Raw genomic sequence first — 26946 nt, 5'->3', positions numbered from 1 at the left:
TAACAGGGGCAGTAGTAAGTGCTATAGTTTAATGTGAAACCTATTGAATAACCCATTTATATGAATTTTAAAATAAAAAATTAACAAATTGGCCTCCGCAGTATATAAGCATGCCGAGGAAAAATCGTTTCAGCTCTCGCCACACGTAAGAACTGCTAAAACCGAAGCTTCAAGATTGCGCTGTTCATTTTTGGAAATATGACGTGCTTCTTACGCTGAACGCGGTTCAAACAAGGCACAAGTATGCCATGAAGACGCGGCATTATGTCCTAATCAAACTTCCAAGTATTAAGCGGTGAGTCGCTGATCTCTGTTAAGGTCACCCTCAAGAGAAGAACTTTGCATGTCTTAGCGCAATATGAAAGAACTAAAAATATATAGCGCAGAAGAAAGTAATATGCGTTTCCTAATGTCCATCTTGAAGTGACTTGGAAAGTTGTTTTATTCCTTTATGAAAAACCGAAATTATGAAGCAGAACGCAGGGTCTGATTTAAGTGTTCTGCATTATTCATGTCTCTCTGGTGCGCTTCCATTATCATAAATTTTAAAGGATGACCTCTGAGAAAAGTGACCCAACATTAGCTTTGTCAGTTCAGTAAAATGACATAGGTGATTATCGTTGTCATTGCACCGCTCTTAAAATTTCTCGTTCAAATTAGTCTTTTGTATATTCTGTAGCAAGACAGACCGTGAGGGTGCACGATACCTGCCCACATATCGTGTACTTACGTCCATCCGACTGCTACTGATATTTTGCGGTAAACTCAATCACGAAAGCCGGGAAACTGAAAGCCTTGTCACAGCCACTTATCAACTGACGCAGGCCGACCTGCTTGGAGATACTTTAAGGCTTAATCTGGTGTGTGAAAGTTTTGTTCGCCTTCCCTTTATTTCAGATGCTGGGCAGGAAGTTAATCAAGGTGAATTTAAAGATCAAGGAAATGAACCGAAATATCTTAATAAAACCGAGCAGTTAGATGGTAGTCGGTAAACATCCCCTGTGCCCATTGGTTTCTGTAGCTGTTGGCTTCTGTCATAATTACAACGAGCCCCTCATTCCCCTTCCTTGTTTGCTTAATTGCTTAGCGAGGGCCTCGGGTCTGGCAGCCTTGATGCCATAGGAAGCATAAGAGGGTTCTCACACAGCTTCCACCCTCTCCGTTCGATGACGTTCTACGTCACACCTGCGGTAACTCAGGACGTTTTACGTCCACCGCTTATGAACGTGGGTGGCGCTGATGAACACTCTCAAGGTTAGGTTACTTGTAAACATAAATACCCCCGAAAGCAGAAGGTTTGACAGCCGTCGCCGTAGCTCAGAGGTAGAGCACCGGACGCGTAATTCGGAGGTCGTGAGTTCGGATCCCACCGGCGGCATGTGGTTGTTTTTTCTTCTGCTTTTCTAATCAATTAGCTTTAAGCGATGACATATTCAGTAATATTCTAAATTGATCAACACCACAAAATAAATAAATGAATTAAAAAAAAATCCCCTGTGCCCCTTGGTTTCTGTGGCTGTCGGCTTCTGTCGTATTTACAACGAGCCCCTCATGCCCCTTCCTTGTTTGCTTAATTGCTTAGCGAGGGCCTCAATTCTGGCAGCATTGATGCCATAGGAAGCATAAGAGGGTTCTCACACAGCTTCCACCCTCTCCGTTCGATGACGTTCTACGTCACACCTGCGGTAACTCAGGACGTTCTACGTCCACCGCTTATGAACGTGGGTGGCGCTGATGAACACTCTCAAGGTTAGGTTACTTGTAAACATAAATACCCCCGAAAGCAGAAGGTTTGACAGCCGTCGCCGTAGCTCAGAGGTAGAGCACCGGACGCGTAATTCGGAGATCGTGGGTTCGGATCCCACCGGCGGCATGTGGTTGTTTTTTTAAGCGATGACATATTCAGTAATATTCTAAATTGATCAACACCACAAAATAAATAAATGAATTTAAAAAAAATCCCCTGTGCCCCTTGGTTTCTGTGGTTGTTGGCTTCTGTCATATTTACAACGAGCCCCTCATTCCCCTTCCTTGTTTGCTTAATCCTTCCTATAGGTTCATTTTGAATGTACGGCGAAGTATAACACCATAACAACGAACGGACCCTTTTTCAAAGGCTTTCTGCTTTTTCGTTATCCATATTCGTGTTGAAAAATGGTTTACAATTTAGACTTTGTATTCATTGCTTCACTGGCACCTGGACACATTGTTATTACAAAAAGCGAGCAGTTAGCATGGCGGTCAATGAACCTTCTTCCTCTAGGTGTCTTTTGAGTTAATGAGCGAAGTATAACACCACAACAATGAAAGAAACACTTTTTCAAACGCTTTCTGGATTTTGTTAGCTATATGCGTGGCCAAAAATAATTTACATTGTAGACTTCGTAGTCATTGCTTTATTGGTACCTGGACACATTGTTATTATTGCAGTTTTCTTTGTCACCGAGCCAAGATGTTTCCCCTAACTACTTTTAAGTGTACATAGGGCAAAACGCATGCCTAGAACGAGCGGACTGTCTGTGCCGCACCTCCCAAAGCCGCTGCGACCAGGAAGTCAAAAAATTACAACGAAATCCTCTAAGTTTAACTGCATATGCTTACATCCAGACGATTTTTAACCGAATGTTATCTATAGATATCGCATGTTCAGCCCGAAACACGCCCACAACGTGTTCTAGACAAGGGTTTTGCCCTCTGTACCTTTCTCGTTCTTGGGTCTCTAGTACTGAAACGTGTGCGGGATCTTTCATAAAACTATTGCTGGTCGATAAACAACGTCGCCTCGGTATCTTTTTTATCCACAGATTTCGGTCAAGCAAGCTTAGTAGTTTGCTTGTAACATTCGCGCGAGATTGGCTTTAAATCTGTGCTAGTGTCTATTTAACTGTCCAAATGAAGCTTCGTAACCGCTAGGTACTTTAAAGGTAATTATAAAATTTTAGTCCTGTACACCACTGACAACCAACAACAATGTTTGGCTTTCCTGCACACCATTTTTCGGTAGGAACCGTGCATTTTTCGCCGAGTTTGTGCGTAAGCTGCGAAAAGAAAGTGTTTAATAATCGAAGACGGGAATTGTACAAACACTTTTTGACGCCATTTTGTTCACATCTTACCGCCAGCGTTTCTATGTGATTGAACATAGTGACAAACAATGGCGTTGGTTAAGGAATAAGGGTGGAAAGAATGTGATGTTAGTAAAAAATCGAATAAAATTGTTGCGTCAATCGAACGTAGATCACAACACACTCCCTCAGGGTCCACGTATACAGATCTCCTCAGCGATATTAGCAAATATTGCCTGGTATATAGATAGGTCCTTCTAATCAGAAAAAGTCGCCGAGAAATCCCGTTTGGAATTCTGAGAAATACAACGCCGTTTTGGTGTGCGCCGGCGCAACAAAGTGCTGGCATCCTACGTTCACACTGTTCATCCGTCCGGTGTTTTTTTTTTTTTAGGTTTTCGCCAGCAAGCAACTAACGTTAGGTACAGTATGAATAACATAATTTATTAAGGTCACCGAGAGGCTTGGATACATTTTGAATTGCGAATGTTACTTTCGAGCTCCGCCGTAGAGGTAGGAAAAAAAGTAGCTTTCCTAAAATCAAAACGTGTTACAATGTTTTTTGTAGAAAATAGCTGCATGAAAACTTTCCACGATGTTTGCCATCGTCTGATCGATACGATTACGGCGGGCTCTAAAATATCACATAGGTCCAAGTCCCTATTTAGGTGTGCGAAACATGTCGAAAATACGGTCATATCATGTGCGTAACGGCTTAATTTCGGTTGCTGTTTTAATCTATACGCTTTTAAACACACACCTCTACAAGTCTGCCAAACAAATGCTGGTGCTGAGAGAAGCTATTGCGCACTAAGACAATCCTAGGCAGTCAGGCATATCATGCAATATTCACACAGAATGCCTATACTCTACGAATTAGCCTTGTTTTGCAGATTTTTCTACGAACATTATATAAGACTGGTAGCTAGTATGTGGGGCTTAAAGTCCCAGAAAGACACATGGGCTATCAGCAATGCCGTAATGGAGCGTACGGCAATAATTCAGGCGGCCTGAGTTTGTTTAGCATGCGGTGACATTTCCCCGTGCACCGGAATTTTTGAATTTCGCCAGCATCGAATTGTAGCTCCCGCGTCAGAGATTTGATCCCGCAACCTTGGCATTTATCGCCCAGCGTATAACCACTGAGCCACCACAGCAGGTCCGCGTATAAATGGTGTTGAAGGTATTTTACTTACTCCGCCAGTATGAATGAAATTGCAATAAGCAGGAAACAAGTACTTGTACAGGTCATTTCGGCAGGGCGGACGGGGATTGGCTAAGAAAAAGATTAGTTCCGTTTTTCCATGTAGAAAGCTCCCTTATATATTTGCCTGTACAGAATTTCTCAATAAATATCGTTACAATATGCGCTTCTGTGGAACTTATTCATAAGCTTAATGATACTGCCATGAGATTTCCACTATATTCAAGAATTCGAATTATCTTGACCGTGTTTAATGCGTGCCAAGGGTTTTGAGCAACTTTTTTTGAAAAGCCTCTTCGAAGCACTAAAGCTCGTCGAAACTCGATGAGGACGTGGAGAACGATGGCATTTCAAATCTCCTCTGCATTCGCTCACCCCTCCCGTGCGGCGGCAGATGGCGCTAGCAACCCTTTGCAGGTTTTGCCTACCATGGTGTTTGTGTTAATTCTTCAAAGCAATCGTTTAGGCTTTGGAAATGTACCCGCACCGTATATAACGTCATCATGCGCACCGCACCAAGCGCTGTTGGCTGCTGGGAATCCTGAAAGCGGTCTCATTTTTAATCAGCGACTACGTCACAATGTTAAATGCTATATGACAAAGACACTGCGCCGCGCATCACACCCCCATAAGTGCGCAAAATTCTAAAAAAATCTACGGTTGCACTTAAATAACGCACAGTAAACTGAGAGGAGTGATTCAGAGTTCGGGCAAGTTCCAAAAGATTTCCATTTTTGCCCTAATACCTGACCTCCAGCATCGTAGAATTTTCACCTGAAAAAGATCTACCATGCGGCGGTTTGGTGTAAATTATACCATGCCTAAGGTTTAGTATCGTGTCTTCGGGCAGAAGTCGAAGTGTTATAAACTGTTTCGTAATCTGAATATTTTTGTTAGTTCCACAACAACAAAATGCTACCGCATACCTTGGTTTTGCTGCGGAGCAAAACGCCATATTTTATCAAAAATTTCCTGGAAAAAGTTACACCTCAAATATACTTACTCTATGTTTATTTCACTTATCTTACAGCACAGTAAGCCTGATTTTCGGTCTCACCTAGAAGTGGTGTGTAAAATGCATACAGTGCTTGATAACGTGACAAAGAGCATGCACAAACAATCATAGTGGTGGTAAAAAATTGGCGTACCATGCACACCACTGAAGCAGGCGAGATGATGCCTAATTCACGTCTGATAAATTTCAAAGGGACATTAAAGAGGACATTCAGTAAGCATTTCAGATGACTTCACCCTGGCAAACAAGGCTTTATAATGTTTCGAAGGCTCTAAACTCCATGGACGAACGCTTCAACTATGCCCATGTTGAACTTACTGTTTTAGCACGCTTGATAATGCATGCAGATATTAGTGCAGCCTCTTTTTCAAAATCGCCTCAGACATATTTTCAGTTACTCATGCAAAACGTGCCAGCGACACTATCGCCGGAATCCTGAAAAAAGGGGATCTCCAGGTAGCGCACAAGCCTGCAAACACTTCAGAAAAATAGCCTGAGGGGCGAGTTGGTGCATGATGAAAAGAACGCTGGCGCAGCAAGGACACTAACAAGAAAGGGAAGGAAACGAAAGAAAGTGCACATGTGGTGTCCCTTTCTTGTTAGTCTCCTTGTTGCGCCAGCGTTTTTTTTTTTTTTTCGTCTGCAAACACTGTTGCGCTTTGCCTACGTGTTCCCAAAGACCGGCCTCGGAGAATAGAGCCCGAGGCATTATCTACAAAATTCCTTGCTCCGAATGCGACGCAAGACACATCGTCGAAACCACAAACCTAATAGAAAGGATTCAGCAATAAAAAATATGCCCAGGCTTAGCTTGGTTAAGCAAAGAATGCGTTGCATATTTTTTTGCGCGAGGTATTGTTTGGCGGCACTCGATTTTCTCAGCAGCTTTTCCTCCGTGACGTATGTATGGGATGGATGGATGGATGGATGGATGGATGGATGGATGGATGGATGGATGGACGGACGGACGGACGGACGGACGGACGGACGGACGGACGGACGGACGGACGGACGGACGGACGGACGGACGGACGGACGGACGGACGGACGGACGGACGGACGGACGGACGGACGGACGGACGGACGGACGGACGGACGGACGGACGGACGGACGGACGGACGGACGGACGGACGGACGGACGGACGGACGGACGGACGGACGGACGGACGGACGGACGGACGGACGGACGGACGGACGGACGGACGGACGGACGGACGGACGGACGGACGGACGGACGGACGGACGGACGGACGGACGGACGGACGGACGGACGGACGGACGGACGGACGGACGGACGGACGGACGGACGGACGGACGGACGGACGGACGGACGGTGGGAGGGTGGGACGGACGGATGGATGGATGGATGGATGGATGGATAGGAGCGCCCCCTTTGAAACGGAGCGGTGGCAACCGCCACCATGCTCAGCCGTTTTTTTTTCGTTTTTTTTTTCTTTTTTTAACCTGGTTTGGTGGCTGCCCGGCCGCGCCCAAGGGCTGAACTGAGTGATTGCAATATGCTACGCATAAAAAAAAATGACGTCCGTAACTTCGCAAAGGAACGCAATCCTGTAGCCGAGTATTCCGAACACTCAGCCCACAGAATCAACTTCGGCGAAATCAGCAACCTCGCAACCGGAACATATTACCAGAAAAGGCTCTCACTTGAATCCTTGCCCATCCAAACTACTCTGTACAACATCAACCGCACACAGGGAAACTTGCCCGCAATATATATGGACAGTAACTTCACTCTGCAGCTGCAAAGAAAAGCCGCCTCCCCACATTCCGACAATGTGACTCTCAGTCTTAACCACTCAGCTCCTACCCTCCTCCCACGCTTTTCGCCTCACAGCTTCGTTCTTTTGACCTCCTGCTCCCCTCCATGCATACTTAAAGACGCTAGTTACTTCCCACAGTCACGCCTGAAGGAGGAGCCGAGCCGGCTCTGAAACTTTGGGTTTGAAATTAAAGTTTTGGTTAAAAGCATGTTAGGATTTCTTGAAACCCAACCAAACAGGCAGATCTGTCAAATTTTTTTCTTTTCAGTAGTGATGCAAACCAGCTAACAGAACTTTACAGTTTAATCTCTTGCTCGTCCCCTGCCAGAGATTACATACAGGGTGCGTCAATATTTCTGTAAACTCCGCTTATTAACAACTCTCGAATGAGACCTGTTGGAAGGCTATTCCTCGCTGGAATATATCTTTAAACAATCGTATGGAGAGGTTCCAGGGGGTTGATTATATCGGTGTAGCATTTATTTTAGTTGTACTCCAGACCTGCATTTTTATCTTGTTAATTGTTTCAAAGTGTCGTTGGAAACTGTTCGCTCTAGCAGGTGGCGGGTCTAGTTTTGGACTGTTCCACGTTTCAGTAAAACTTTGGCATGTCATTATTTCGTGCATATTTAGAGTGTTTCAAAAGGGCATTAGTATAACATTTCTGTGTGCTCTTGAAGAGGCGGTAGATCAGAAACACTGCGATAAATGCCTCATAAAGCATGCAGAATTACAGCATGAATTGAAGATGCATACACCACAACTTATTGAGCATAAATTTCAACAGAAGATAATACATCATGTCTTAATCAGAAATGCTGTGGCCAGTCAGCGTCTAAAGTCGCTGATTTTGAATAAGAAACTCGCCACACATTTTTATCAGAGAAACAAGAATCGCGAATATCAGCAGCGCCTTAATCAGCCCCTAAAGAGTCCAACCGAATATGGACAGGCCGAGCTAATGCTTACGCATGGATCTCAAAGACAAAAAGTAAGGTCTGGAGTAATTCGTTCTGCGCTCCGACGTGTCCGAAGATATTTTGTGCGAATTAAGGCAGTGATCTGCAAACAAAATCCGCAAATAAGTAAGAAAAGCGTGTAGGCGTGCATCGAGCAGTTTATCTCGCAAATAACTGACATTGCATCGGAACCGTTTGAAGCAATTTGATTTATTATAATTCTTTTTCTGGCATCTCAAACAGAAATCCAGTTTCCTGAAGCATTTTCTGTTGTTGAAACAAAAAAGAAACACGCGTTCGTCTGGGATAAATATCGAAGTTTCAACAAATGTTTATTCCCGGGCGAGTTGCAAGCTGTGGAGATGAAGTGGATACTGTGCTGCCTCCTTGTTTTCGTCGCTTTGGCTGTAGTATCGGAGTAAGTTCTTGTTTTTTTTTCACAAGTAATGTGCAGTTAAACTAACAGGTATATGCACAGTGAGCGGCCTGCGCCGGTAATAAAAGCCTTATTATTTGAAAGCTTGTTCTCCAACATTTAAAGTGGCCTTGCTGCGTAGTCAAGATGTCTGCAACGAGAAATATATTTTCTGACTCACAAGAACAAAATTTAGTTTCACAGTTCTGCTTTGCAATACAGGCGACATATCTGGTTAAACTTCGACGTCGGCACGATGGAGATTGAATGTAATTCAGGAAAACATTCTACTGCAACGTGTACATTCATGACCCTATCAGAAGGCGGTTTTTTTTTACATCGGCAGGGATAAATTCAACAGTGCATCATGTACCTGCACACGGTTATAGCACCTTGCGGTCGTGTCCGCTGTCGTATTTTAATACGAGTCCGCTTGATATTTACAAAAATTGTTGATATTGATATTCACAAAAAATGTATTCTCTGATCGCTGTTTTCGTGCAATACCTTTCTCAGTTCACTATTGGGGATGTGTACGAGATCGATAACTGTTGGAGCCATTTCGCAAGCTGTTTGCTGCGCATGTGACTCTCTGTGGCACACACAAAAACAATTGTTTTCTTCTCAAAAAAAAGAAAATATTCCCTTGAGTATAAATATTACTACGCAACGCGCATTATTCTTCACAAATTACAAATATTACGCCAGAAAATCATGCTAAATTGTGGTTAGACTCATGTTCATGCGAATTATCAGCGATGGCTCTTCCTCATAGTTCTTTTGCAAGTCACATTTTTCAACTGCTTCTGCCGTACAGCCGCCCACAGACTTAACACGAATGACGGAACGTGTGGCCTGGACTGCCGTCAGCGCCAAAAAGCGATAGTCATCGGGTGCGAGATAATGCTCTCGGAATGTTTACAGTGGCTGACGACAGCTGGTGCGAACCGCGGCAGCTTAGCACGCAATTCCTGGTTGCCGCAATAAGAAAACTGCAAAGAGCGTTGTCAGGGCCTTGGAGGCCGAATCAGCGAGCAAAAAGCGCCGAAACGCCCCCGTGACGAGTACGCTGTCCATGCGGTGATCAGGCACAAGCGGAAAAGTAGTCAAAGCGAGCTGCGCACCAGCTATCGTCAGCCACCGTAAACATACCGAGAGCATTATCTCGCACCAGTGACTATCGCTTCGTGACTCTGACGGCAGTCCAGGCCACGCTTTGCGTCATTCGTGTTAAGTCTGTGGGCGGCTGTACATGACTGTCTCCTGATTGCGTTTATGTTTTGGTATGGCTACAGCGAGTTCTTTTTGATGTAATGAATGTATTGCTACGGACTTCAGTTTTCGTGTAGAGCTTATGCGAGCAGCTTCCCGATACCGTTCCTCCTCTATCAGAACCGCCGCACGTTTTGTCTCTGGCCTCTCGTATACGATCGGCGTTCAGAGCTCGAGGCGCAGCGAAATACAGAGGGCTATGTGCACAGGGCACGCGAAAGAATGTGCTCATCACAGAGGCTGAAAAGCATCGAATTAGCAGCTCCCGCTGTAAATATCTTTTTAGGAGATATATATCACGCATATATACCTTCCTGCTCCTTGCGTAGGCCATTTTTTCGCGGTTAGCCAGAGTAGTAGGACTATTTAAGCTGCTTTTGACTTACCAGTAATAACTAATTGTCAGCCCGAAAAACATAGGCCTGACAGTTTTGTGAAGTTGCAACTTTCCTACACAATACAGAAAGATCTTTTGCGGTATATGTATGAATTGCTTGCTATTAGTTGCCCATAGGTCCCCTGGTTCTTATGGATTTATATGAGCAGTCTATATTTTTCGTTCGGTCAAAGGTATGATTATGCTTATTTACGTATTTACATTCGCAAAGAATAAATGTGAATGCTTTTTTGCGCTTATCATCAAGCATTTTTCTGATAAGAAGTTTTCGTTTGCAGATGTCGACCTCGAAGGTGGCGTCGACGTCCACAACACAATAGTTGCCCTATTCTGGTAAGAAGCTGTTTCGTATCAGCAGCCTCTCACACCCGCACGGTTATCGCCATCCTTCGCGTTTAAATGTCCCGCAATAACTGTGTTGCGCCGCCTCTTCCCAAAGAACGCTCATCGCAATACACGCACAGCCTAGCCAGCAAGAAACGCAGTCTGTAAAGCGCCCATTACTAGCACATCTCGTTGCCATCCTCACTGGCCTGAAGCCTAATCTTGATCTCTGAAGATATGAACAGCCCTGACAACCTATTTAGACTATATTCAACGCGGAGAAAAATCACTTGACAATTAGAATTACACAACTTGTTTAATGGTCTCGTACCTACGACTGGCGGTAGCAGGTTAGTTCGAAGTACTTGTTATTACTGACCCGAGCTTCGCCTGGAAGCCCAGCGAGAGAGAGACCCGCGATTAATGTTCTCTTTTGCAGGCGCATAGTGTGTGTGACTTTAACAAGCTCTTTAGACTACTCATTATCTCCAAGTCTCGCAGTCGTCCTACCAACGATACTTCTTCTTTCCGTCCGATCGCCAAATTCCGCCATCAAGGTGATTCAGAAACTTTAAGACATGCTCCAGAACGGGCATACCAGAAGTGTTTCAGCTCTTGCGCGGCTCCTGTAAATTTGGTTCGTCAGAAGGAGAGTACCTGTCAGTTTTGGGTAGAATATCGTTGTTCAGAACGCCGTCACAAGAAAATGTCTTTACCTGGTAACCCGTGCTGCCTTTCTGCCACCTTTTACTTTACTGGCGCGGATCTTAGACTAGTTTACTGGCAGGTTACTGATCATTCCGCGGACAAGAAAAACGCGGTTCTTGTCATTCCGGACTGCCTTTTTGATTTCGCTGTCCATTGAAATGCTCGAGCTACTTTCGAAAGGCTTACAAACACGCCATTACGCGTTTTGAAATGGGACATTTGTGTGTGCTCCCTTCATGATTCCTTCATTTTTCGAAAGACGTTCGATGAGCACAGGAAATGCCTCTTGTCTTGCGCTGCTTTGACTGTTCGGCTTGATTTACATCGCAAGGCACCTTAAAATCAAGCGCGAGGTTTATATTATTTGTGTGCAAAGTAAGGGACATTGTGATGCCTGGACGACCAAAAGAATAACCGAAATCATAATATGCGGTAACGCTCGTTTCCACGTGATGGTATCGCAACTCAGCGTCCATTTTCGGCAGAGGAAATCATGCGGGATTCACACTGAGCGCTGTTTTTGTGATTTCGTTGGGAGTCTTGTTTGAATCTAGCTCTTTTATGTTCGCGAAATGGATCGAAAATGCTGTCTCTGAGTGCTGTAAGCATTTCGCATGCCACTGAAAAGTGATCGAAAATTAATATTGTTACGTGGCAGGAGGCGTTCACACCACGCAGAACACTGGTGCACTCACACTGGACACAACACAAGCACAGGGCGCACCGGATGCCAAGACACAGGCCACTACACAGGATTCGGAGCCCGAGCACGCGCCAAGCGCCCTCTCACTTCGTCTGCCTCATCTTCTTTGAGTCGACCCGTAGCATGACGCCCGGGCGCAAAAGCACCGTCGCGGTGCAGCTTAGCGAGTGTCAGAAGAAGGTAGGTGGTAGGGCTTAAGGCGCGACACGTGCACAATATCGGAGGGTGGAGTACTGGAAGTGCACTCGGGGAAGGCAGGCTCAATCTCGTATGTGACGGCTCTGACTTGGCGCAGCACACGATACGGGCCCACATATCGAGAAAGAAGCTTTTCCGAGAGCCCTACACGGCGAGAAGGCACCCAGAGCAATACAAGGGACCCAGGCAAGAAGGCACTGTCCAGGTGGCGGCGGTTATAGTGCTCTTGCTGAGAAGCTTGGGAGGCTTGCAAGCGGGAACGGGCGACTTGGCGAGCATGGTCGGCATGGGCAATGGCTTCACGGGCGTATTCAGAATGTGGGGGATGAGATGTTCGATACAATGTGTCAAGCGGTAGTTGAGGCTCACGGCCGTACAAGAGGTAAAACGGAGAGTAGCCGGCAGTGTCGTGGCGGGATGAGTTATATGCAAATGTAACGTATGGGAGTGCGACGTCCCAGTCTCGGTGATCAGAGGATACGTACATGGCGAGCATGTCGGTAAGCGTGCGATTGAGTCGCTAAGTGAGGCCATTAGTTTGGGGGTGGCAAGCGGTCGTCAACTTGTGCTTAGTTGAGCACGCGCGAAGAATGTCGTTTGCCACTGCTGAAAGGAAGGTGCGGCCATGGTCAGTGAGCAGTTGGTGGGATGCTCCATGATGAAGAATGACGTCCTGAAGAAGAAAGTCGGCGACATCAGCGGCAGTACTCGTGGGGAGCGCACGCGTTATCGCGTACCGGGTGGCATAATCTGTGGCTACTGCAACCCATCTGTTCCCAGAAGTGGACTCAGGAAAGGGGCCGAGAAGGTCCAAGCCGACACGGTAGAACAGCTCCGGAGAGATGTCAATGGGCTGAAGAAATCCAGCGGGAGCAGATGCAGTGCGCTTGCGACGCTGACACTCATCGCAAGCACCAACGAAACGGCGCACTGAGCGGTAGAGGCCAGGCCAGAAGAACCGACGACGGATGCGGTCGTACGTGCGAGTAACGCCTAGATGACCAGCAGTCGGGAGGTCATGGAGTTCGTGGAGAACGACTGTTCGTAAGTGCTTCGGGACGACGAGTTGAAGGTCAGGACCAGTTGGTTGAAGATTCCGGCGGTATAAAATACCATCAACGAGAGCAAAGGGGTTCAGTGAAGAGTCGGTTTGGGCGTATGTTAGACGATCGATGATGGAGAGAAGCTCCGCATCCCGACGCTGTTCTTTGCCGATAGTTGTAAACGGTGATAGAGAGAACAGGTCAATGGCGCTTGCGCTCGTCGCAGCATTATTGTGGGAAACAGGGTAACGAGAGAGGCAGTCGGCATCTTTGTGCAACCGGCCGGACTTGTAGATCACAGCGTAGTCATATTGTTGAAGTCGTAGCGCCCAACGACCGAGGCGACCAATAGGATCCTTCAGAGAAGAAAGCCAGCACAGTGCGTGATGATCAGTCACAACTGTGAATGGCCTGCCATACAGGTAGGGTCGAAATTTGCCAACAGCCCAGACGAGGGCCAAGCACTCTTTCGGTAATGGAGTAGTTCTCGGAAGGGGATAGGAGGCGGCTAGCATAGGCAATTACACGATGTGTGCCGGATTGACGCTGGGAAAGGATTGCTCCGATTCCATGGCCACTAGCATCAGTGCGGATTTCCGTAGGAGCTGACACATCGAAGTGTGCCAAGACCGATGCAGTGGTAAGCTTCCTTATAAGGTGGGCAAAGGCTTGGTATTGGGAAGACCCCCAGCAAAAACTGACATCCTTTTTAAGACGATCGGTGAGCGGCTGAGCAATGTCGGCAAAATCTTGAATGAATCTACGCAAGTAAGAACAAAGACCCAAAAAACTTCGGACGTCATTGCTCGAACGGGGTACTGGGAAGTCCTTTACTGCACGACTCTTGTCTGGATCGGGACGAACCCCCGTAGCATCGACGACATGGCCTAATATATTGAGCTGACGATGCGCGAAATGGCATTTTGAAGATGGTTTGGTTTGGTTTATGAGGTTTAACGTCCCAAAGCGACTAAGGCTATGAGAGACGCCGTAGTGGAGGGCTCCGGAAATTTCGACCACCTGGGGTTCTTTAACGTGCACTGACATCGCACAGTACACGGGCCTCAAGAATTTCTCCTCCAAAGAAATTCGAGCCGCCGCGGCCGGGATCGAACCCGCGTCTTTTGGGTCAGCAGCCGAGCACCATAGCCACTGAGCCACCGCGGCGGCGCATTTTGAAGAGTTGAGCTGTAGCCCGGCATGGCGGAAGAGGGAAAGAACTTGTGAGAGGTGGCCCATGTGGGACGAAAACGAGGGAGAAAACACAATTACATCGTCTAAATAGCACAGGCAAGTGGACCACTTAAATCCTTGCAGCAAGGAGTCCATCATGCGCTCGAAAGTACTGGGGCGTTACATAAGCTGAAAGGCATAACCTTAAACTGATATAAACCATCGGGAGTAACAAACGCAGTCTTCTCCCGGTCCTGGTCATCCACAGCGATTTGCCAATAGCCAGAGCGTAGGTCTATGGAGGAGAAGAATTTCGCTCCGTAGAGGCAGTCTAAGGCATCGTCGATTCGAGGAAGCGGATAGACATCTTTTTTAGTGATCTTATTCAGGTGACGGTAATCCACACAGAAGCGCCGCGAGCCATCTTTCTTTTTAACCAAGACGACGGGCGAAGCCCAAGGACTGTGAGAGGGCTCAATGATTCTCTTCTCCAGCATTTTTGCCACTTCCGCCTGGATTACCTGCCGTTCTGCATGGGAGACCCGGTATGGTCGGCGGCGGATAGGAGGAGCGTCGCCGGTGTCGATGCGGTGCGTAACGGTAAGAGCTTGGCCGAGCGCGCCGTTATGGAGGTCGAAGATGTCGGAATAGGACTCGAGAAGCGCACGCAGCTGACACGATTGGGCAGGGACCAAATCGGAGGGCATCATTGCCGTGATCCCGTCAGTCGAAGTAGGATCGTGAGCAGGGTCTGCAGGAGCTGATGCATGGGCAGTGTCCAATGGGCCAACTTGGCAGGAGCCAATAGGTGAGAATGTTGCCACGCATATGAATTAACTCGTTAATTCGTCCTCATGGGTGTCGTACCATTGCCTCGCTGTGCCAGACAAATAGAAAATGACGTTTGCCAGCATGACGGTGTGGTCCCACCTGTTATGGGTGCTGACAAGTTCGTACATCGAGATCCATTTGTCGACGTTTTCAGTTGAGGCACCGGAAAAGATGTCGGGGTCACGGGGATGAGCCATGACCATGAATGTAGTGGCAGTGGGACTTGACGAGTCGCCGGGCTGCGTCATTGTAGCGGTATCCGTGTAGCGACCGCTGCGAAGCTCCGTGATGGAATAGGCCAGAACGAGAGGAAGGCGAAAGTCCTCACCTCCACCAAATGTTACGGGGCAGCAGGCGTTCACACCACGCAGAACACTGGTGCACTCACATTGAACACAACACAAGCATAGGGCGCACCGGATGCCAAGACACACGCCGCTGCACAGGATTCGGAGCCCGAGCACGCGCCAAGCGCCCTCTCACTTCGTCTGCCTCATCTTCTTTGAGTCGACCCGTAGCAATATAAATAACGTTGGGGCAGACGCTTCCCATTTCTCTTCAAACTTTTGTGGAGGCGAATGCTATCCAAGCCACACCAAGAACGTAGCTATAAAGGAAAAATAAAAGCCGGTCTGCACACCTTGCCAAAAACTGTAAAAAGCCGTAAAGAAGGCGAAAGGGGTGGGGAGAGAAATCGAGGAACTACCTTTGCTGAGTTAGCCACCGCTTCCTAGTCACGAGGGTACGACGGCATCAAAATGCGCGACTGTGGGCTTCCACGGCAAACCAACAATGGAATTCAAACTTTCGCTGCCTATGCTAGGCGTGGCTCTGATTGGTAGTGCCCAGTCTCAGCCCTGGGTGAGTGAAATGGGCTAGTAAAACGAATTTTTTTTAGATCTTTCAATTTTCTATTTTCTAGGCGGCATAACTTTAATTTCTATGTTTCGATTTCAATAACTCTGCTTGCACTTGTATCCAGGACACATGAGGAATCCATTTAATCAGATTAATCGGCCCTGAGAAAAATATTGTGGTGCCCCTTTAAAAATCATTGTCATCGCACAGTGCACAGGCATCTTATTTTTTTGCTTTCATCTAAATGCGGGCTGAATAGCCTGAATTCGGCGCCGTCTTTGTGTTGACCAGGCGAACGCTATAACCACTGAGCTGGGACATTACGAAGAATTGATTGCAATGACTAGGGCAACCACTCTCACTGCTAAGACTAGACACTTTTAGTTGGCCGTACGGAACGGCGTTACGTACGCAGGAACGTTGCGGGTCGCGAGTGCGCATGCGCAGAACGCTCCGTACCGCTGGGCCGCTTGCGTACGTACGCACGCATCGTGTCGTTGCGTGCGAGCGCTACGGGCACGTTACGGGTTGCGTTGACAAGATGGCGGCGCCCAGCTCGCCCGCTTCGAAATAAATACATGTCGCCGCTGCATTCTCCGACGGGATAACTCGCTCAAATGGTAGCGGTTCGCTTTTATTTCGCACACTCTCGCCCACACGCAGAAGTATAAGCGATAACTAGCCCCTGTTTTTAAGATAATTTGGCGATTTTCAAGCTGTAGGCCTAACCGTGTTTACCTCGTCGCAACGACACCTGGCGGAGCACTTCTCTGGCTTTTAGTCAGTTATTTCGTTTGTTTCTGCTTGCATAGTTTTTCTTAGAACAAAAAAAAAGACTCGCAATGCAGCCAGCTTCGTTACCAGTAATTAAATGCTTCTCGGCATTTCGATAGCTGCTGTGGTAGTCGCGGAGCACACGAGAATCACAACCTGAAGCAAACAAAACAGCGAGAATGGCTGGAGGAGGATTGGCGAGAGGCTTGGCTTGGCTGATGTCAGGAACCTTTGAAACATCAGTTGTCATTTCTTGCGCCAGATGGCGCGAAGAAGCACAGCGGAGAATTTTAGGATGCGCTTGGTACGTCCACTCGAAAGGACGCTAACGTACGGCTAACTAAAAGTGTGATGGACGCGCCATTCGTACCGTACGCAACGTAGTCAGCGTTGCGTACGTAAACCCGTTACGTACGGCCAACTAAAAGTGTCTACTATCAGCATACCGCGGTAGAATGTAGTATATTAATTGTAATGGTAGTTTTTACATCCGTAGAGGACGTGAACTTTAACTTTCATTTTTCGGTATGCTTAAATGTGCATTTAGAATTTTCTAAAGCTTTTATTTCCTCCACGAGACGAATATTCGCCTTCTCCAGACATTTTTTTTTTTGTTTTGCCCGCTAAATCACTGCTGCCCGACAACAACGCTGGAGTAAAAAATATTCCTTCAGATTTTCTAATTCACTTCCTTCTGCTTTCTGCTTTGTGCGTGGAGCCATGCGCGATTTGCCAACAGTGATCTAGAGCGCATGACATTTAATAATTTTGTAAGAATATTTAGCGAAAATCGCACCTAAATGTCAGCCGCTGCATTAGGAATGCCTAAGAGTTGTCCTACTCACTCCGCTTATTCGCACTTGTTATTCGCTTATTCCGCTTATTCGCACTTCAAGACAAAACACTTTTTTGTTCATCGCAAAGATGGAGGTTTTCCCCAAAAATTGCATAAAGATGTCACTTTGTCTACTGTTTACTTCAGTGGCTTTTCCTTTCTTGATCAGTTCTTTTATTTTAGTTATTACCACATTTTCTTACTAGCATTCCAACCTGCTCCCCCCTACATAAAATAAACGGTCAATATTAGTACAAAGAAACTAGTAATCTTCGTAAACTATGCAAAATTTATTGTGGATATTAGTATCATCACCAGTGTCATTAACAAATAGGCACATACTCTGCAGCTATGCAGCATACTTAATCGAGGTGTTGAAAGAGAAGGCAGCGCCAAACGTGTCATCGCCAGCCTGAGTACGCCCACTGCAGCGCAAAGGCTTCTCTGATGTCTCTCCAATTAACCCTCTCCTTTGCCAGCTGCGGCCACCGTATCACCACAAACTTCTTGACCTCATCTGCTCATCTAACTTTCTGCCGCCCCTACTACGCTTGCCTTCTCTTGAAATGCAATCCGTTACCTTTAAGAACCAGCGATTATCTTGCCTTCGCATTACATGTCCTGTCCAAGCACATTTCTTCCTCTTCATTTAACTTTTGAAACACAGCGCAAGCGGATAACGGACGAGAATGAAGACACACAGAAGAGACACAATGCGCTGTGTGTCTTCTGTGTGTCTTCATTCTCGTCCGTTGTTCCCCAGCGCTGTTTCAAAAGAATGCTCTATCAATTTGCCCAGCATCATACTTTGCTTCATGTGACATTAGCATGTCATTAAACGCATAGAAATCAAGAGGAATAAATTGGCTTGGGCAGGGCATATACTTTCATATTTCAAACAAAAAACACATGTACAGGGTCAGTCAACAGTTCCAAGGACACAGGATTTGCTTTTCACCAGCATAGTCGGGTTGTTGAGATACCCTCGAAGCTCAAAACATCTGTAGAGAATAGAAGAAGGATCGTTCTACCATCTGAGAACCTTGATAGCTTTATCGGAATCTCAAGTGCCAGGATATACCAATGAAAAGCGGACCATCTAGCCTGGGAACTTTTGACCAACCCTGTACCTATCTTACGGTTGACTGAAGAGGAGCTACTACGCTATCAAATTCGAAATTTAGTATTAAGAGTCTGTTCTACGCATTCTTCTCCTCTTTACAGAGGAAAGGGGAATTCTTTCGCAAAATTATGCCTCTTCCACTCACTAATTCAAGCCTTATTTTTCCCATTCAGTGTGACTTTGGAGATGAAGAAGGGGAAACCTGTGCTCCAGGATGCAGGTGCGGCAGTCCCTTACTAGGAGGCCCACCCGGAAGGCTCCTTTGCGTCTCTATTCGGTTCGCAAATCTGGGGTGAAATGAAGCAACGCAAACAGAAAACTTCCATTTGAGCTGCACAGAACATTAAAGACAGTCCACCAGGGCTCACTGTTCTCAGATTGATCCTAAAACAAAACTTAAACCCAGCAGATTCTGGCTTTGAATTCAGTCAAGATAAAAGACATGCACCTCTCAATGTCTTCCAATACAATTTGCGGCCGACTGCCTCATTGATTGCTTTGCATCTTTATCTGCTAGGCATCCTTTACCTAGGTAGTTTATTAGATTCTATGCTTTAATTTCATGAAAGTTGTTTCGAATCGAAGCGAACAGCCACCGCACCTACGGCTACGATTGAACAGGTGCGGTCGGGCGGGGCCCTTCGAAAAATGTTGATGTTCTCTTCAGTTCAGTTCAGTTTATTTACCTTAAAGGCCCCCTTGTATCGGGGGTATTACATAGCTTTTCGTTCAAGCAAAGCCCGGTAAACAACAAAACTTCACTGAAAAACTTGAATAAAATTACTATCAAACTTTTCAGTCATTTTTCGCCAGGCGGTCCTGGTCAGTTCCGACCCGCCCAAACTACTCGCATCGTTTAAAACGTCAGCGCATGCTAACTACTGAAATGATACAATAGCCCTACACCGGCATCATTTTCACGATTTAATTTGCCGAAAACAGCGCGGTGAAAAAAACGAGGAAGCTATAGTTCTACACAATCGCTGCGTAAGACTCAAGTATCAAAATCGGGCAGTCTGGTGCATAATTCGGAGCATAGCAGACGGTCATTCGACCAGCAACTTTCGGGTGTACTGCTTAAGACAACATAAAACGAGGTTGTGATTAAAATTGAAATATTTCAGAGATCCGGCAATAAATCATTGCCCACTTACCATGGCACACCTCAATAAAGTAACCTCCTGAATCTACCCGTACATCAAACGCGGTATTTGTTTCATGTTGAGTTGGGTTTAATTGCATATTAGCAGTTAAGGCTATCGTGCGCCAAGATCAAGGTATAGGAAAATTGTTTTCTGTAGATTTTTACAAATATGTGAAAAATTAGGGTGATGTACAAAGCTTAAAAAGTTCTTTACTTCTACCTGGTATTGAGAGACAAAAAAAAGATTTACAAATGGCTAGCAATAAAAGCTTTAAAGGAGGTCGGGTAACCTCAACAGCCATCCTTGGTTGGGCAAGGATGTGGAGGCTCCCAGCCAATCAAATAATGACTTCAGCCTCTTTCTCAGCACTTGGTCAGGAATTACATTTTTTTTAAGAAAACCTGCTTCTGTTAAAAATCTAAAATTACAAGACATGCCCCCTCTTGCATTATCACCTAACTTCAGTGTTGGGTGAAAAGGAATGCACTGGTTATAGAACGGATAAAAGCAATTTTTCCTGAGCCTTTCGAGTTTCGAGCGCGAAAGTAAAATGTGATTAACTGTATGTTCATCTCCACATGTACAAACTGGTTTGTCTTGTTTTGTCAGCCAAAACTTGTGTTCAAGGTGTCTGTGGCCTCTACGGCAGATGACTTTTGAGTCGCTGTTTCCAATCCCTCTCGGGGCTGAAGATATCTTTCTGGGCTACCATTTAGACGGAAACTTTTGGGAATTGGTCAGGATACGTTCGCTCTCTGCTTCGAGCTGTGATGATGTTCGCCTTACTTTCCCCCAATGGCAGCTAAAAGCATTTAATGCTTAACGAACTTTTATTGGACCCCGCGTTACGCTTCGACAATGTTTCGTTCGAAAGTCACCATGGTCAGCTGGTCTGTCAGCTAGAACGAGGCTAGCCCTCGAAAACATTTGTATCCACGGGCTTTCTTTTGTGTACTCTCGTTTGAAATGTTTTCCAGGCACTGCAGTTTATTGGGTGTAGTGAGCAGAATAGTCACCAAAACGGGAGCCGCACGAATACTGCACGGCAAATAAATTAAAGTGCGCTTCCATGTGGTAGCGTATGCAATGATGCTGCATGAATGTGTTTGATATCTGATGTTTCCAACATTGGTTTTCATTTATTCCCATTAAATATTATCAGAAACATTGCCCATATTGAATTATTCTCATTCACATCTTGCCCTTAAACCCATGTGAATATTTTGAGGCAGAAATAAAGAAAAGGTGCGACGGATACTAGTCTCTCATGGATCTTTCATTTATTTTTCTCGGTGAAGAAGGCTGCTGAATTGAACATAAAGGCAAATATTGAATATTACCGGAAAAATGATTTTTCGAATTAAAAGTATAAAAATTTCTACATGAGAATTATGGCAATAAAACAGTGCGCAGTTTATCCTGTAGGTAGGTACGTAAAAACTTTATTAATAGATGAACCAAGTAAGGGAACCTCTGGTTTTCGATTAGCCAATAGCTGCCGTAGGTTGAACTGCAATGCAATCAGCTATGATATAGCACGCGAACGAATACAAAGTAGATAAAAACGCAGGTAAAGCACAGCCACTGTTGCACTTAGAGCTATTGATATCCTAACCCCCACCCCCCCCCCCCCCCCCCCAAAAAAAAAAAAATGCCGTTACGCCTATCAACGGCTCACAGGGCCCCAATTAACTTTCTGGGGAAGTGGCGTTTTGCGAAACACGGAATGGGTGCAATGAAGCCGTCCGCTACGATCTCTTCCTGGTATGAATCCGCATATGCAACCTTGCGTGCATGAAGAGAATCGCCGTTGTCCAGGTATACACTGAATGGAAGAAAATAGAAAAAATGCATTACGCAGAGTCGAACAGAAAAGAGGTGCAGTAGCTGAAGTGTTTCTCCCAAACCACGAACAGCGCAGTCAGCACAAAACGCTATATTTCTGTTTATTTTTTTAATTTCAGTCCTGAAGGACGAAACTTTTGCCGTTAGCACATAATATGTAAATTGATGCGATTACTCAGTTAATACTGCAGCTTAGCAGTACCATTCCGACATGAAAGTTTCAGATGTCCATGGACGAGTGGGGTATATATACTTACAATTTTATTAGGCTCTGTGCTTATTACATTTTGTTAAATGAACCTAGACGGGCAGTCGCATATGCCCGTCTTCCTTCGCACGGAGTATCTTTGGCAAAGTTAAATGAACAGTAAAGCGTGCAATGAGTGTTGAATTATAGCGTTCCTAAAACAATGATGCAAATCTTCATAAACCTCCCAACACAGAAAGCAATAGAACACAAAAAGTGAAAAGCTGCCCAGCATTTGGTGAAGAGAGCCGACCTCGGCCAATTCATCCGTACAGAACTCCTTAGACCAGCCTCCATGTGTGCATAAAATACGTACTTCCGAACACGTCAAAACAGCCGGATAATATAGCTACCATCCAGACGACTGTGACAGAAACGCTACCTTATTGCCACCGTCCGACCAATCAGTGGCGCCGTACCGCGGCCGAACTGTTTAAGCAGGGACTTGCCAAGCCTTGGGCATTCGAGGTGATCGAAGGTCGTCGTCTTCCTCGCTCGAGCTGCCTGCTGGCTGGCACGCCCACCTCGTCTAATTAGAACCTGGCTATTTCTTCACCCGTTTGTCGGTGAAGAAATAGCCGTCCGACCAATCAGTGGCGCCGTACCGCGGCCGAACTGTTACCACTGCGGGGGGCCCGGGCACATCCTCCGCCACTGCCCCTACCGCAGAATGGGTTTAAGAGGGTTTTCACCTGACGCACCTCGACCGCGCTACGGTGAAAGGCCACGGGATATCGAGCTGTACCTGGCTGATAACGTGCAGTCCTCGACCCCGCAGCGGCGTCAGTCCAGATCGCCATCCCCAAGGCGGTTCTCTTCGCCCGGCCGCCCATCGACCTCTGGCCAGTTCAGAGGTGCGTCCCCTCGTCGGGAAAACTGAAGACGGCGTCCTCCGGGGGTAGGGCCGCCGCTACTGGACCGTGTCAAGAGCCTCCATTCGAAGGTTCGCCGCGACGCTCCGACCGACGACGACCTGACCCGACGACCTCAACGACACGCTGCGACCGACTGGTTTCTGCCGAAATTCCGGTATCCGCTGACAACCACGACGTTACTGCACTGGTGGATACCGGCGCCGATTTTTCTGTAATGAGCAGTCGGTTAGCCACGGCCCTGAGGAAGGTACTGACCCCTTGGTCTGGGCCGCAGATCCGGACAGCTGGTGGCCACGTCGTAACTCCGATCGGTGTCTGCACTTCGCGAATCCAGATCCGCGGAGTTACTTTCCCTGGTTGTTTTGCTGTGTTACCCGATTGCTCCAAGGACCTCATACTCGGTTTGGATTTTCTTCAAGAGTACGGTGCCGTTATCAATCTACAGGAGCTCATCGTGTCGTTTTCCACCCAAGGCCCTGTCGACGACGATACCGAGCCACGCAGGGCTAAGCTATGCGTCTGTACCGACCAGGTAGTAATCCCGTCACGAGCCAGCATGTTTGTTACCGTAGAGTGCGATAACAGCCCCAGAACTCGTGTAATCGCTGAAACCAACATCTCGCTGCTCCTTGGTCGGCAAGTTTGTGTTGCTCGCGGAATTATTGAATTGAACAGTGGGCGAACCGAACTTCTGGTGACCAATTTTGGTTCTGAACCTCAGTGTTTGCCTGGCAGAACAGCTATTGCGTATTTCGAAGAACTTTGTGAATTCGCGGGACAGCACGCGTTGTCCGAAATCCCGGCATCAGTGGAGGCACCGACCACTCCCATAAAGACCGACGTCAACCCGAACCTCCCATCTCATCAGAAACGCTGCCTGGAGAGCATTATCGACTCTTTCCGCGACTGTTTTGCCTCGACCTCTAAAGTTAGGCAGACTCCGCTCACAAAGCATCGCATTATTGTTGACGCAAACCAGCGACCGTTATACCAGCCGCCTTATCGGGTCTCTTCGAAGGAACGTGACGCTATTCGCCGACAAGTTCAAGAAATGCTCCAGGACGACGTGATACAGCCGTCGACGAGCCCGTGGGCATCGCCTGTTGTTCTTGTGGCGAAAAAGGATGGCACCCTACGGTTCTGTGTTGATTACAGGCGTCTCAACAAAGTCACCAAAAAGGACGTTTATCCTCTGCCGCGGATTGATGACTCCCTGGACAGGCTACGCCACGCCACGTATTTCTCGTCACTAGATTTACGTAGTGGCTATTGGCAGATCGAGGTGGACGAGCGCGACCGGGAAAAGACCGCCTTTATTACACCGGATGGTCTGTACGAATTCCGGGTGCTCCCTTTCGGACTGTGCTCGGCTCCTGCCACCTTCCAGAGAATGATGGACACCGTGCTTGCCGACCTAAAATGGCAGTCCTGCCTCGTCTACCTGGATGACGTTGTCATCTTCTCCGCTACGTTCGAAGAGCACCTGAGGCGCCTGCGCACCGTGTTCGCCGCCATTCGTTCAGCCGGTCTTTCCCTCAAGCCCGAAAAGTGTCACTTCGCTTTCCAGGAGTTGAAGTTCCTGGGCCACATCGTGAGCGCTAAGGGGGTAAGCCCTGACCCCGATAAGACAGCCGCCGTCGCTGCTTTTCCCATGCCAACCGATAAGCGAAGTGTGCGCCGCTTTCTGGGCCTCTGCGCCTATTATCGGCGTTTTGTGCGGAACTTCTCCCAGATTGCTGAGCCCCTCATCCGCCTCACAAAAGATGCCGAACCGTTCTTCTGGGGCCAGGAGCAACAACAGGCCTTCGAAGACCTCCGCAGTCGTCTGCAAAGTACGCCCATCCTTGGCCACTTCGACGAGTCAGCCGACACTGAACTGCACACAGACGCCAGCAACATCGGCCTCGGTGCGGTCCTTGTGCAGTGGCAGGATGGTCTCGAACGCGTAATCGCATACGCAAGCCGCACCTTGTCACGCTCGGAGGCGAACTATTCCACTACTGAAAAAGAATGCCTGGCAATTGTGTGGGCAGTGACCAAATTTCGCCCATATTTATACGGCCGCCCGTTTCGAGTTGTCAGCGATCACCATTCGCTGTGTTGGCTAGCGAACCTGAAAGATCCCTCGGGGCGGCTTGCACGCTGGAGCCTTCGTCTTCAAGAGTTCGATGTCACCATCGTTTATAAGTCCGGTAGGAAGCACAGTGATGCCGATTGTCTGTCTCGTGCCCCTGTCGAGGACAGCCGAGCTGATCCCGACGACGATTCTGTGTTTCTCGGCGCCATCTCCACGTCCGTCCTCACTCAACACCAAAGAGACGACAGTGAACTCCGGCCTCTCATTGAGTATCTTGAAGGAAGCGCAGAGTCGCCCCCGCGACTCTTCTCACGTGGTCTGTCGTCATTCTGTTTGCGCGATGGCGTTCTGTATAAGAAAAACTACCGCCCGACGGAAGCTGTCTATCTGCTCGTCGTACCTGCGGCTTTGCGCGAAGAAGTCCTGCAGGCGTGCCATGATGACCCATCTTCTGGTCACCTGGGTTTTTCTCGCACTTTGGCGCGGATACGCCAAAAGTACTACTGGCCCAGGGTTGCGGCAGTTGTACAGCGTTACGTCCGAACTTGCCGCGAGTGCCAACGTCGCAAGACGCCACCGACTAAGCCTGCCGGACTACTACAGCCCATTGATCCGCCACAAGTCCCCTTCCACCAAGTCGGCATGGACTTACTCGGCCCCTTTCCGCAGTCCTCGCTGGGTAACCGCTACATTGTGGTGGCCACCGACTACCTCAGCCGGTACTGTAAGCTCTTCCCCGTGGTACCGCTGACGAAATTGCGAACTTTTTCGTTCAAAACATTGTGCTTCGTCATGGTGCCCCCCTCTTCGTTATAACTGACAGGGGAACGGCGTTCACCTCGGCCCTCACACAGGAGGTTATGCGCCTTAGCGGCACGAGTCACCGAAAAACAACCGCTTACCACCCTCAAACGAACGGACTCACAGAACGGCTCAACAAGACGATCGCCGACATGATCTCCATGTATGTTGACGCAGACCACCGGAACTGGGATGCCATACTCCCTTACGTCACTTTCGCCTATAACACTGCACTACAGGAAACGACACGTTTCACTCCGTTTCGTTTAGTGCATGGTCGCGAAGCCACCACCATGCTGGATGCAATGTTGCTTCCAACTAGTACTACCTCAACTGTTGTGGGTGCTGACCACTTCGTTCGTCACGCCGAGGCCGCCCGCCAACTCGCTCGACAGCGCATCCGGCACCAGCAAGCCCACGACGCTCGCCGCTATAACCTCCGCCACAGAGCTGTTAGTTACCAGCCCGGCGAACAAGTCTGGGTTTGGAGCCCAATCCGCATGCGTGGACGCTCCGAAAAGCTTCTGCGCCGATATTTCGGCCCCTACGAAGTACTCCGCCAAGTAAGTGAGGTGAACTATGAGGTCCTTCCCCAAGGAACAGTTCGCTCCTCCAGACGGCCGACCTCCGAAGTTGTCCATGTCGCACGGATGAAGCCATACCACGCCCGCTAGCGCTACAGGCATGTCTACACCTGCCGCCGGACACATGCAGCGTCCCTTCTCTTCGTGCTGCCCATTGCTGCGGCACCGAGTCGGTGCCCTTCAGAGAGGGGGAGCAATGCCACCGTCCGACCAATCAGTGGCGCCGTACCGCGGCCGAGCAGGGACTTGCCAAGCCTTGGGCATTCGAGGTGATCGAAGGTCGTCGTCTTCCTCGCTCGAGCTGCCTGCTGGCTGGCACGCCCACCTCGTCTAATTAGAACCTGGCTATTTCTTCACCCGTTTGTCGGTGACATTATTATAAATGCCTGCATTTGATCCCACTTACAACGGCCGCACTTATAACGGACGCCCCTTTACCACGAACGCTGGTGGAGCTACATCATAATGCGCATTCGGGCTATAGCACAGAGTGTCATATAAAACAATAACACGTGGCCTCACCACTCTGTACTTCACTTTTGGTTTCTACGGGTGCCGTAAGAGCTCCACTATATGGCTGTTCAGTTTATTGTGGTTTAACGTCCCAGAGCAACTGCAGTTGTAAGAGACGCCGTAGTGAAGGGCTCCGGAAACTTCGACCACCTGGGGTTCTTTAACGTGCACTGACACATC

At 47.7% G+C, this 26946-nt stretch overlaps 1 long non-coding RNA gene across 1 annotated transcript in view; it reads left to right on the top strand.

Annotated features, from left to right (window-relative positions):
* Positions 1 to 19042, top strand: part of LOC149359666 (uncharacterized) — an 88706-nt gene extending 69664 nt beyond the window's left edge. The window contains exons 3-4 of the long non-coding RNA XR_016288292.1: positions 10388 to 10442; positions 18853 to 19042. This is a non-coding gene — a long non-coding RNA (uncharacterized LOC149359666). The remainder of the gene's footprint in view (positions 1 to 10387; positions 10443 to 18852) is intronic.
* The last annotated feature ends 7904 nt before the right edge of the window (positions 19043 to 26946 follow it).

The sequence above is a fragment of the Amblyomma mixtum genome, chromosome 2 (assembly GCF_055824585.1).
Source record: "Amblyomma mixtum isolate Tamu chromosome 2, ASM5582458v1, whole genome shotgun sequence".
NCBI lineage: Eukaryota > Metazoa > Arthropoda > Arachnida > Ixodida > Ixodidae > Amblyomma > Amblyomma mixtum.
Note: the sequence above shows the minus strand (reverse complement) of the source record. Positions and strands in the feature narration are given on the sequence as shown.